Below are 12880 nucleotides of genomic sequence, written 5' to 3'. Positions count from 1 at the left end.
CCTGAAAAGAGAAGGCTTGACTTTGAAAGGAAGTGAGTCAGGCTCCTGATCTGGTGTATGAACCACTGAGGTGGAACAGGTGCTCCTGCTGAGAGTCAGAATGGATTAGGCTTTTGTTAAGCAGTTCATGGGAATATTCTCAATCAAGTAAATAATGTCAGTAGCTTGGGAGCAGGTAGTCTGTTTTCTTTCCACTATACAAAAAATAAGTCTTTAAAAATGGCGTTTAAGGATAGTTTTCGTCTAACCTACCTGTTTAGCTGCCAGTTTAAAATTTATGATTTAGATGAATGTGCTTTTATGAGTACTCTATAAGCAAAGTGAGTGAAGACTAGATGCTGTGACATAGAAAATGAGCTGTTAAGTGTGAAAGAAGTTTGAAATATCATTATCCAGTCAGATAGCAACAGGAAATGCAGCTCTCTGGGATTGCTGGGTTTTGTGAGGTTTTTTTTTTTTGTATGTTTGTGGTTTTGGTTTGTTTGTTTTGGGTGTTTTTTTTGTTTTTTTTTTTTTTTTTTTTTGTGGTCTTCCTTTTGGTATTACATTTTTTCTATACAAGACAGTTGTATTTTGAGTGAGTCTACTCTTACAGCCTTCTGGGAATAGCATACTGTATTTACTGGCTACTTTTGACAGTGTTCCTTGAAGATGTTGCAAATGTACATGACTGCTGTTTTATTTATGACTGTGTCATTGTGTTTCCAGCTAGGATTTTTCTTTGGAAAGGCCTGGAGAGGGGGGAGGACCATGTGACAACAATCCTTTATGATTTCAATGTTAGTTTAATCAAATATTACTCTGTATTTTACCCATGCCTGCTGATTTAAAATAATCCATTGGTTTTCCAGAAATGAGCATGTCAATGCAAAATATAAGTTTAATTTTCTGTACTAAATTCTGCTTTGGGGACAGAGTCCCCAGAGGTCAATTAAGTGAAAACCTTTGTGGAATATTGAATTTCATATTGAAATCTGTGTGGTTAAGCACTTTCCTTTGATACATACTCCTCTTTGATGTCATGGTGTGGTTTTTTTGTGTGTTTTGTGGGGGTTTTTTGTGTATTTTGGGGGTTTTTTTTGCAATTGCAAAATTCCCGTTCAGAAACACTAAATTAATAAAAGACTGCAAGATCTAAATTGTATTTAGAATATTGCAAGTTCAAACCTTTATGCAAGAAATTTGTATGCACAAAATACATTTTAGGTATTGGATATGTTATACCCATGTCCTCTTAGTGATTTTTTTGGAAAGTTATAACTTCCTGATAAGTAGAGGCCAAGTATATAGAGATTTATTGTTTTTTTATTTAATCTGTTTCTCAAAGATTTTCTGATGTGAAGAAGATCAGTTCCTCCTTCTGCATCAGCTCTGCAGTTTTGCATTGTGTTCCAGTCTCCCCCGTGTGTCTAGCTGGCTTCTGCCACCCTTGGCTGTACATAAAATTCTTTCTCTGCAATTGCCCATCATGTTTTAATGAAGTAGCTTTGATAATGGTCTATTTAGGTTTCCTTTCAGGCTCCGTTATCCTTGGTCATGTGTTATCACTGGCTTTCTTTCTGTGTTGTGCTTCCTTGAGCCTGTCTTTCTTTTCCCCTGGCTGCTTTTCTCAGAGGGGGTGCAGCAGGGGGCCCCTGGCAGCTCTTAGGAGCGAGTCCGAGGGCTCGGACCCCCAGTGCCCCCAAGGCTGACTGCAGAGCCTCGCCGGCAGTCCCAGCCCCGGAGGTGGGCACGGACAGGAGTGGACAAAGCAATTCTTACCTATCAGATAAAAGGAACAAGCCATTTTGCTGACTTGTCACTTTTTGCTCTTGCAGACCATGAAGAAACAAATTCTGTAATTGTTAGGCATCAGAGTCAAATCAGGGAGGCATGGAAATTTTAGTGAGAAGTGGTAGTAATACAGTTGCTTGGGGATATTGATGTTTGACATAAGGAGTTTGGGGAGAATGCAAGTGTTGGGATCCTTGGGTCTGGAATTCCTCTACTTTGTAGCGTCAAGTTAATTATTTTGTACCACAAGGGTAGCATGTCAACCTACATGGAAGGCTTGCACTTATTCTTTTTACTTAGAAGAACATATAGACTTTTTTGGGTTTTCTTTTCTTTCTTTCCAAGAAACTTTATGTGAATCAGTGTCTCCATGGTCTGCTTTTCCAGTAAGAGAAGTTTGCCTTAGCATTGGAGTGTCTTCCAGTTATACAGCTTTACAGTGTAGTCTGCTATACAACCTGAAGTAAAATGCCTATACTGTGAGAAGAAAATAGGCACTCTGGAAAAATACTCAAATCTTCTAAAGCAGACTGGTAGAACTATGCTGATACTTTCCCCCCTTGCCTCCCCCTCTTTTTAACATTTTTTAAAATATCAGAATAAATAGAAACTTTTTTAGAATCTTGACACATTCTCATGCAAATATGCTTTTGAGATATGCTGATTTAATCTGTTTTGACAGTGGGAGAGATTCTGAGGTCTGATTGTCTCCATCTTCAATGAGGGAGAGAAAGAAGTTGAAGAACTACATTTTTCCAATACTGTTATTCTGATGTACAATCCAGTCAGGAGAAGATTTAAAATGTCTTATGACAACGAAATAATTGTGAAGATCCCCAAGATGGTAGTGAGAAAGAATTTTTGTCTTTGATATTTTTTAAATCCCTCTTTTCAAGGGCACTCTTTTGATTTTGATAAAAGGAAGAGGTAGGTGAAGAAGGCTGGCACGGCCAGGGAAACTTCTGAGAGAGTTGGAGGTGCAATAGCGAAAGTCTTGTAAGTTATCAGGTGGTATTAAAAGTGCTGCATAAAAACAGGTGTGGTTTCAATTCTCGTCATCTTTTTATTTTATGTAGTTAGAGCTGGGTGTGCTTGTGGGTGTGCTTACTGCCTTACTATGACAGGCAGTAAGATGGTGGCAGTGGTGATGAGGCAGGCACTGCTGTGAGCACTGCCCAGCTGCTGGGTGAATCCTCATCTGCTCTCCAAAATATTTGGTGGCTACTTCGGTCAGTCTTGTGCAGTCTGGAAAATTACATCATATTAACCTTGATGCAAATGCAATCCATATGCATTAAAAGAGCCATTTTGAGGGTAAACTGTGCTATCCTTTGTTTCCCACTGAAGAAATGCTCATCACAGATAGCAAAAATGTCCAAACTTCTGTTGCCACTGCTGCCCTGGTACAATACAAGGATGTCCTTGTCCTTCCGGTGACGTTGCCATCAGCTCATTGCGCTGGCTCTTGGCTTCAGCAGGAGGGTGGCTCTGTGCCTGGGGGAGCCCGAAGGAAGCAAAGCCGTGCATAAAGATGCTGTGTCCCTTAGGCTCCTTCCTAACCCCCCTGGTCACGGGGAACAGGAACTCAAGTGTCACGCGCTTTCATAAATTAATCTGCAGTGCTTTATCTTTTTCTTTCCTCTTTTATTTCATGTTTGTGTTTTTCCTAATTTTGGCATTCTTCATATGCATTTCCTTTCCTTAAAGGTGGAGGAAGCTAAGTTAACGCTGCATATTTGTCACCGATATTGGCCTTTCTCCCCCGCCTCCAACATGTGTGCTGTCTCCTTTTGCCAACCGTGATATAAATTACCAAAATTTAGCTCTAGAGAATACATCAGATGCAGAGTGGAGAGTCAAATGTGATATGAGAATTGATGAAAGACCCATTTATATGTTTAACAGCAGACTTTTCCTGTGGGTTATTTTCAGCATCAGCTCAGGAAATGTGCTTGTGGAGCTCTGTGGCACAGTCATATTCCAACTGCATTTTAATGTACTAGTATGTGTAAAACAGTAAGATTTTTAGGTGGCACAAAATAAATGTGTAAAGAAAGCAATCAAAATATCAACTTATTTTTTTTATTTAAATGCCAACAGTGATATATTAATATGCCACATTTACCCAGCATTTCTATTTGACCTAGTTAAAGATGTTTTAATGAGCAGATTTGCAAAACTGTGCAGATATGTTGTTTCAATGCACTAAATAAATTTAGGTAAAGAAATGCTTGTTTTATTTTAGATGCTAGAATCCAGTAAGCTTCATTTAGACACATAAGGTTTATGCAAGTTTTAATTTTTCTTTGAAATATCTTTGTGCTTATGAAAAACTGTTCTACTCAAGCAGAAGAAGACTAAAGAAATCTTTTAGATGCATATAAATAAATAAAGGTCGTTTTACCAAACCTACATTTTGAAAGCTACAACCTTAGCCTTATGGCTCAGTGATTTCAACTGCTCAGAGTTCACTTGATTTTTTTGTTGCTTTTTTTCCAGTGGTGGTTGTGGGGGTGAGCTGTTCTGTACAGATTTTTAAATAAGATGAAAATTTTATAGAGTGTCTAAATCCCATTCTTTTAATTTGTGCAAAAGATTAGAGGATGAGATATCACAAGTCTACTCTTGCAAGCAGCTCAATTATTCTTCACTCTTAGTTTGTGTTGCTTTTGACCAAACTATTTTGTCCTCTCTTTTCTGACATACTGTCCAGGAAGCTGCATCAGCTCCCATGCATGCAGAGAGTTGTGTGTTTAGGAACTAAGCCACTCCATTTTTATTTCAGATCTAGGTCACTACCTTTGAGTAATCTGTTACTCAGCTTTCTTTTGTCATCTTGATATCTGCTATATAAAAAAACCCCAAGTGCAATAGGATGTGTATGATTTTTAAATTGAGTGAGCAACTGTTTGAAGAGATATTGGAGCCCTGATTCAGGAATAGTCATGCAAAAACCATAAAACTAATGCTGAGTCAATTCAGAAGATATTGGGTAGGGCCTTGCATTAACTCTGATTATAGTGGGCAGAAGTAGCTATGCGTTGAAATGTCATTGTAGCTCTGGCAGGGTAAGGTCAATTTTATTTGAAATGGGTAATAATAGGGAGTTTTGTTCTCACTTAGTCTGGGTTTTCCCTTTCCTATTTGATACACTTGTTTTGACTTTTTTTGTCAAAATTACATTATAGTTTTCCAGAAGTCTGTTTAGTGTGTGCTAGAGTTCTGATGTGGTTTTTCCTTTTTTTGTGTAACTGGAAAACGAAGTGTTGTTTTTCTTCTGATTCTGCCGTCCTTTCCCAGTCTGCTTTATCCCACTAGGATATGTTTTTTGAATTCAGAGAAGTTAGAATAAGAGGTCCTGATTGTGAATGAGTGCCATATTTTTCTGGTCCTTTTTCATATTGTTTTTGCCAGGAGCTTCTTCCAAAGATCTTTCCCATGAGCATTGCAGCTCTCCCTATGAAATAAGAATTAATGATAGGGGAAGGCAAAAAGCTCTAAATTCTGCTGTAAATCTCTGTAAGGAGATAATTTGAGAGCTGTTTGCATCTTTTTTAAACTCTAATTTCTAAAGTCATTATGCAAAGTATGCTCATGACTGTAAATTCTCTTTACCCACCCTGGAAGACAGATAATCCCACGCAGCTTTTGGTGGTGACAGAAAGCATCAGGGACCCCTTTGCCTTTACATGCTTCCAGCCAAGAGTTTAAATCCCTAGGTTTTGCTGCAATATTTCACTTTACAGTACCAGTGCTTGAGACTGTCCCATTGTACCCTGCTGGATCATAGTCTACTATACTGGCATCATCTCCATTTGGCACCTTCGGTGGGATGGGTAAGATAAGTAAGACTCCTGGCCTAGGCTGCATTTCACTCTCATTTTTTGCTTCATGGTCCAGTATACCCAAAGCAGAATGGAAAAGCAGAGGGACATTAAGATGACAGTGAGGGAGGGGTTTTTTTAGCTCTAATGGTAGACAGTTGCCATTGTTCAGAAGGTCTGAAGTTCAGGTGACAGTTCTAAATTTATGATTGGTTATGCTTCAGGTGCATCTAGAGTGATAAGAAATTAATCTTTATGCTTTCTAGACTGACTTGTGGTAGGAAATGTGCTAGTGTTGACTTCTTCAGGCTGGTTGTGGAGGGAAGGAATTGCAGCAAAATGTAACTAATTCAAAAGGTGCAGTAATAGATGCCTTTACTAATCTTGCTGATCAGTTGTCTCATTATATATTTTCTTAAACATTCCATAGAAACCCACTTGTGATCTTGGTTAGTATTCATGATTATTTGTCAGTCTGAGTGTCTGTCCTGTTGTCCCAATGTCAGCTGTGCCTGGCTGTTCAGGGGCTGAGCGGTCCCACTGTGGGCACCAGTTTTCTTGCAGACCTTTGAAGTGAGACCTCTATCTCTCTTATCCTTTTCTTTTTTAATGTGGCCTTGCTGTGGTGACTGTAGAAACATCTGAAGCATGCATGTGTGTTTATGTTGAACTTTCCAGGGACCTGAGGAATTGTCAACAAATGGTCTCACTGAAGATGACTTCGGTGAGCATGGGAGGCTGCCTGTGGTGAGCCGTCCTTGGCTGCCTCTGGCCTCAGGAGCTCACGTTTGCAAATCACAGCTAAATAAGGAGATAATTTGAAATCTATTTGCACCTGTTTTTAAGCTGTATTTTTTAAAATTGTGCCACAGATATATGGGTGTGACTCTCTTGATTATAGTGTGCCTGAAGTAAGGTTACTGACAGAATGGATTACTTAATAAATTTTGTACCCTTTTTTTGATGTGAAGCACATATGACAAATGCACTTTTTTTTTCTTAGAATATGAGTCAGCTGTATTTTTTTTTTATTTCATTGAGAAAAGTAGGATGTGCTGTCTTGACCTGAGGATAACAAATGCTAAACTGAATGCTGCTGACTGCAAACACTGGGATAATCTGGTTCAAGCAAGTGTGGTGCAGAAGTTTGCAACGTGCTCAGCCAAGTACAGAAGGAGCTGCTAGTGGCATGATCTAACAGCCTAAATGTTGTGGCAGCTCTCGCAGTGTTTGTGATATCCTCCTTGCCCAGAAGTCCCAGGTGTAGTCAGTGAGTGCCAGATGTAAGGACTGGGACATAGTGGGTGGTTCTTGCTGTTTGTCCTGGAACAAACTCCTGGCATTTCCACGTGGTCTCTCTCAGCAGCCAGCCCATTGCCCAGGAGGCAGCAGACAGCTTTCAAAGTGCAAATGGCTCTGAATGAAAATGCATTTCAAATAGATTGTATTGAGCTTTTCTTTTGATAGTGTATTTCTGTCATCAAGATCTTGCCTTTTTGTAAAAAAAAGTGGACACTAATGAGTGCATACAGTACATATGATACTGTTTAAAATAATTCTGTTTCAATTCTTAAAGTCTTTAAATTGAAATTTGAAAAGGGAACCTGGAGTGCACAAACTATTTTCAATTGTAGTTGCTCAGCTGGATGCTAGTAGTTTGTTTTCTAGATGTGATTCTTGTGGAGTGTTTATATTTGTAATTGAATCCTTAAAATTCCTTTAGCAGCCTGGAGAGAATACAGCACACCAGTGCTAAGCAATGCAAATAGTCATAGATTCATTGGTTTAGTTTGTTTGCCCTTTGTTTTGTGGTGCTTTTTTTATTTTAAAGACGGTAGTAGAGGTCTGTTTTATTCCTTGTCATGCCACCTGTGGCAGGATCACTCACAGAAGGAACTAATGAATTTCACAAGCATAATCTGTTTAGATAGTCTTAAAAGATATAAAGAAAAAGATCAAAATCAATTGTCATATTCCTTAGGATCACACCAATAAAAATTCATGTCTGGTTGCCTTTTTTCATGTTATTAGTTATAATAATAATAGTAACTTATTAATATCATTCACTTCTGACTGCAGAAGAACAAATGGCATAACATTAGTGCTGTTGCGTAAAATCATATTTGAGAGAGCACCTTGCTATCTTGCTCTCTTGCTGTGAAAAAGCACCATTTTTGGCAGAGAAGTTGAAGCCTAAGCAGCTTGGCTGCACTAAGGCAACCAGACTCCAGTGCTGGCAGCCACATCAGCGCTGCGAGAGACACAGCAGCATCCACCAGCCTTTCTCACACTGTCCACTACCCCTAGAGAAGAGAGATGTGATCTCAGCTTCACCTTTTTCCATCTGTGAGTCTGTCATTAAAGCAGAGAGGTGACTGATGCTGTAGAAGTAATCCCCTTGGCCTGGGTTGCATTTCACCTTCGTTTGCTGCTTCATGGTCCAGTGTGCGTGAAGGAGAAATAAAAAGCAGGGGGACCTGAAGACAACAAGGGATGGGTTATTTTTAGTTCTAATGGTAAACAACCACTGTTGTTCAGAGAATCTGATGTTCAAATGAGAGGTGAATATTAAGCTCCAGTTAAGCTCCAGGTGCATCTAGAATGATACAAAATTTGTCTTTGTGCTTTCTAGACTGGTTTGCTGTTTGCTGGTGCAACTTCTTCAGGATGGGAGGTATTGCAGCAAAACGTAACTCATCCAAAAGTGCTGTAATTTATGCCTCTACTAATCTTGCTGATCACTAATCTCTTTATGTATTTTCTTAAACCTTCCATAGGAGCTCACTCTTGATCTTGGTTGGCATCCTTCATTATCTCAGTGCTTTGCCAAGTATGTTTGCTTTCTAGAACCGATTTTCTTTTTCCAAAAACCTGCAGTAATTAAATAATAAAGACATTGGACTGTCTTTAAAAAGAAGGATTAAATAAAAGCAGAAGAAATTCACAAAACAGAAGGGTTATTAACCAAGCATTGATTTCACTTTTGCTTTGACTTTCCAGGAGTATCTTCTGCTTGAGCATCCAAATCAGGGAATTACTTTCTAAATTGTTTTGGGATATTAATTCGAGTTCTGTATTTACAGTCCTTCCTCGAAAGAGATTCTGAATTTAGATAGGACCAAACAGAAAATATTTTATAGAACATTTTGTTTCCTTAGGTCTTCTACCATTGCATTTTCCTAGAAGTGTACAACTAGGGTTCACAGAGGGAATCAGTTGGCGAGGCATGCTTACAGCTATTGTGAGTATGAGGGCTATGAAAAAAATGACAATGTTATCAGCTATTGCCTTCACAGAGAATTGGTGTGCTTTTAGGTCTTAAAGACTTAGCAGCTGAATATGCCTTAATTACTAAAATTGATTGCACGGAATGGTGATATTAAAAACTGCAAATGGAAAAGCACTAATAATAGTTGCTTGCTCTCTGGGGAAAAATGAAGTGCAAGCAGCTGTGAAAAGATGGTGAAATGCTGTAATGATACTAAAAGGATATGAGATTAAATATTATAATAGGGCATGTTAAGTTGCTCTCTGAAGTTCTGGTATGTATTTTTTAGTTCAGTAGGAACTTCAGTTTGTGTAGTTTTGCCTGCATGTTGAAAGCTTCCTTTAAAAATAAACAAACATAAACACCCACAAAAATATGCAATAAAATACTGGAGGAAGAGATAGAAGAGTAAAGCAGAGTATACAGGAGACTCCTTTTAAAAGAACAAAGGGATGAGAAGTGAAGAATTTAGCAGAGAGTTGTGTGCAAGGCTCTGTTCATTCAGTATTCCTACATATTTTTATTACTTACTGAAAGTAGGAAAAAGATCTAAAAATAATGAAGATCACAAGGAAATGTGTGTAAAGCAGTAGTGTGGATGAATCTATTTTAGCAAATTACTTTGGAGCTCTGGAAACATGCTTTTTAGTAGTTATGGTGATGCTAACACTTGAAGTCATTCCAATATACTATAAAATACTTAATGTTGGAGCATTCCATGGCAGAGAATCTTCTGAATGATCTCAGTCAACCTTAAAGTACTATTTGTCTTCTGAAGGAGCTGGAAACTGAGACTGAAATGTTAATTGTGACTCCAGGCTATAGTGCCCTGTGCAGGGTTCAAATCAGCAGTGTCTGAAGGTGAAGATACAGGTGTATTTGAAGCTTCTATTATAAGACAAATAAACTAGTCTTGTTCATCTCTTGAAGACAATAGGTGTTTTTTATGCTGATTCCCAGTGGTAATTGTCTGATGGCAATTTTTATGTTTTGACAGTTTATCTTGCTGTATGCCTTGCTAGGACCAACATGTTTTATTTCATTAGCATTTTACTATTGCAATAAGAAAGTAAAACACAACATAAATGCATCATCCCATAAGCCACTCATTTCAATCCAAGCTAATGATTCCTTCATTTTATGTGTGAAATAAAAAAACCCCACATCTATATTTAGACAACTTGCTCATGAGATATGGCAAGATGTTCTCACTCAGTGCACAGCACGCTGAGTTGGCAGGGCTGGTGTTTCACATGACTGATAATGCAGAAGTTTCTATGGGTATTGCTGTGGGTAGGACAAAGAATCGTGATGAAGAGGGAACAAGATAGAGACAGTTCACAGTATCCCCAAAATACCTATCAGAAGAGCCACTTAAAATAAGCCTTACTGCATGCTTGTGGTATTTTGGAAAAAGGGGGATTCATATGTGCTAGAAAAGACTCTGTTTATTTAAAGATTTACTACTGTTTACAAAGGCAGTTAATGTGCAAGGGATTTCACTTTATCCAGAGATAACTTTAAGAGAACCATACATACGCTTGTGTTATAGATGACTTCAGAGGTAAAAGTACAGAAAAGAGTAATCAGTAAATACAGATCTGCTTTCTGTTTCACTAGACAAGCCATAACATTTACCTTGAAAGGTTAAGGTGTAATGTATGAGGGGAATTGCGTGTTCTTCAGCACGTGGCTGATAAACACTGTTGAACACAGTAACTCTGTCCCCATTTTTTATGAAGAAGAAGACACAATTGCAGACATCACCACAAAGGTATCTACCCCTGGTTCCAGTATTGCATCCTATCCCTGAACTGATGGCTTTTTTGATACTGGAAAACAGCTGAGTGTGAACTGACTCTTGATCATTAATCATCTAATCATCCAATGTGTTCTTTCTTTAAAAAGCAAAGAAATGAAGGGGAAAATAATAAAAATATCACTAAAAAAACCCTCAACAAGATGTATCATGTGGAAGAACTGGAGAGCTGTGAACTGAGCCAATACAGGATAAAAGTGGAGTAGATACTGTATATAAGATTTTATACATGGCTCTCTCAGCTGTCATAGCTTCCTTTATATGAAGTGGGTGCATAAGCACCACAAAAGCCAGAACATAAGCTTGCTGCTTAAACATTGTGATTTATAGGAAGGAAAGAACCTATACAGTGACTGGCTGTCATTTGTGGATATTTACTGCACATCATAAATTATCACTAGTTAGTTATTAAAATTTTTAATTTTTTTTTACTAAAAATTTCTATTAAATAAGCTGATTAATCTTATGTTTAGAAAATACTTCACACAATACAAGCCAGCTAGTTTATTCTTCATCCTTCAGTGGTGAGGGGATTGTGTTTGTGCAAGTTAAGCACAGCTTCCCCTGGGAGTATTCTTGTTTCTGACTTCCAAAAGGGTGGATTTTCTAAAGCTTCTAAGTTTTGGCATAGCTGCCCTAGAAAGTTTAAATGAAAAATGACAACAGAGTCTGGGAGTGGGCATCCAGTAGAATATGCTGAGGCAAAAGAGCAGTGATGTCACAGGTCTGAAAACAATGCTTTCTTGATGAGAAGGAATCTCAGTTAAAGGAAATTAAAATAGCAATTAAAACAAGTATTAAGGATAGGAAAAAGGGCAATAAAATGTCTTTTAACAAAAACAGACCTTAATGAATAATGGACTAAAAAGTGTATTCCAGTGTGGTCAGAGATAAAGCACTTAATACATTTTGCATTGGGGGAAAGAGACCCTTGGTCAGAGAGATTCTGTGACAGATGTGGATGGTAAAGCTGAGTAATTTAGTAAAGGAAGGAACAGCAGTAATTTCTGTTGCAGGTTTTGACTAAAGCTGGGGCATATATCTACCTCATGTCATGCTACTGATGTAATGAAGATGTTTGTCATAATAAAAGAATATGAGATATCATCTGCTAAAATAAATATTCTCAGCTGTCTGTTACTTACATAAACCAGACAAGGAGTTTTCTGAATTGCTGAAGTTAATGAATAACTGCAGAAATCTTAGTTTCCTGCTAGCATGATTCCAGGGAAAGCTCCAGTAAAAATCTGCTTTTTTCTCTTCCTGATATTTCTGGAGACACTATGGGAGCTGTCCCTGGCATACACCATATGCTGTTGTCATCAGCACTCATCTCTCTGGTGGCTGCTGCCATCCTGCATGAAGCTGATCATTTCCAAACCCAAATAAAGGGGTGTCTCTCTGCGCCCAGGGTGCTGCAGTCTTGGCTCAGGACCTTGTTGAATTCAGTGATGACCTTACAGTCGCCTTCCTCTCCCCGCCCCATTTGGTTCTGGGAGACAGTAACTGCTTGGGAGTTTCCCAAGTCCTTCCTGTTGTCATAATAGAACCAAGTTATTTTAATCTTCTCTATGTCTGACCAAGGTCTGTCCACAGGCCATCTAATCTTTATCTCCAAATATATTTCTATTTTTTTTGTATTTCGTTTGTTTGTTTTTAACTCTGTCTTGAGCATTGCGTAATGAACACTTTGCTCTAGCAGAATCCCCTTCTTTGACCTGCTGGGCACTCTTGCTGAGGTTGCCCCCAGTCCCTCTGTCCATGTCACTGACAAACCTGTTTAAGAGCACCATCCCAATACTGAACTCAAGCCCTGAGCAATTGTTCTGCTTTTCAGATTGCTAGCAGACACCTTCTGTGGGATCCATGGTGACTGGTTTTCTTTCTGATAGCTATCACAGATAGAGGTGGCAAGTCTGAATAGTTACCCTCCATGCCTCCTTTCCTCTGATTCAAAGCAAGGAAAAAAATCAGTCATAACTATACCCTGCCTCGAGAGGCAGAGGGCCAGGAATATGGAGACGTGTAGCCCTGGTGGTTGTTGGCTGTATAAAATTAGGTGTTGGTCACCCCAGTGAGATCTCTGCTGGCTGCAGCAGATCATGGAAAGGGTTCCTGGATTTGCTTTTTGTTTTGCAGGATAGCTAATCAGTTTTGACTCATGTCAAAATAAATATGTGGCATCCCAGCATCTTT

The 12880-nt window shown here is 38.7% G+C and overlaps 1 protein-coding gene across 1 annotated transcript in view; it reads left to right on the top strand.

Annotated features, from left to right (window-relative positions):
* Positions 1-12880, top strand: part of FGD6 (FYVE, RhoGEF and PH domain containing 6) — a 70965-nt gene that overhangs the window by 13889 nt on the left and 44196 nt on the right. The window lies entirely within an intron of this gene.

The sequence above is a fragment of the Lonchura striata genome, chromosome 5 (genome assembly GCF_046129695.1).
Source record: "Lonchura striata isolate bLonStr1 chromosome 5, bLonStr1.mat, whole genome shotgun sequence".
NCBI lineage: Eukaryota > Metazoa > Chordata > Aves > Passeriformes > Estrildidae > Lonchura > Lonchura striata.
The sequence above is the reverse complement of the archived record's forward strand: the minus strand, read 5'-3'. Positions and strand labels throughout refer to the sequence as shown.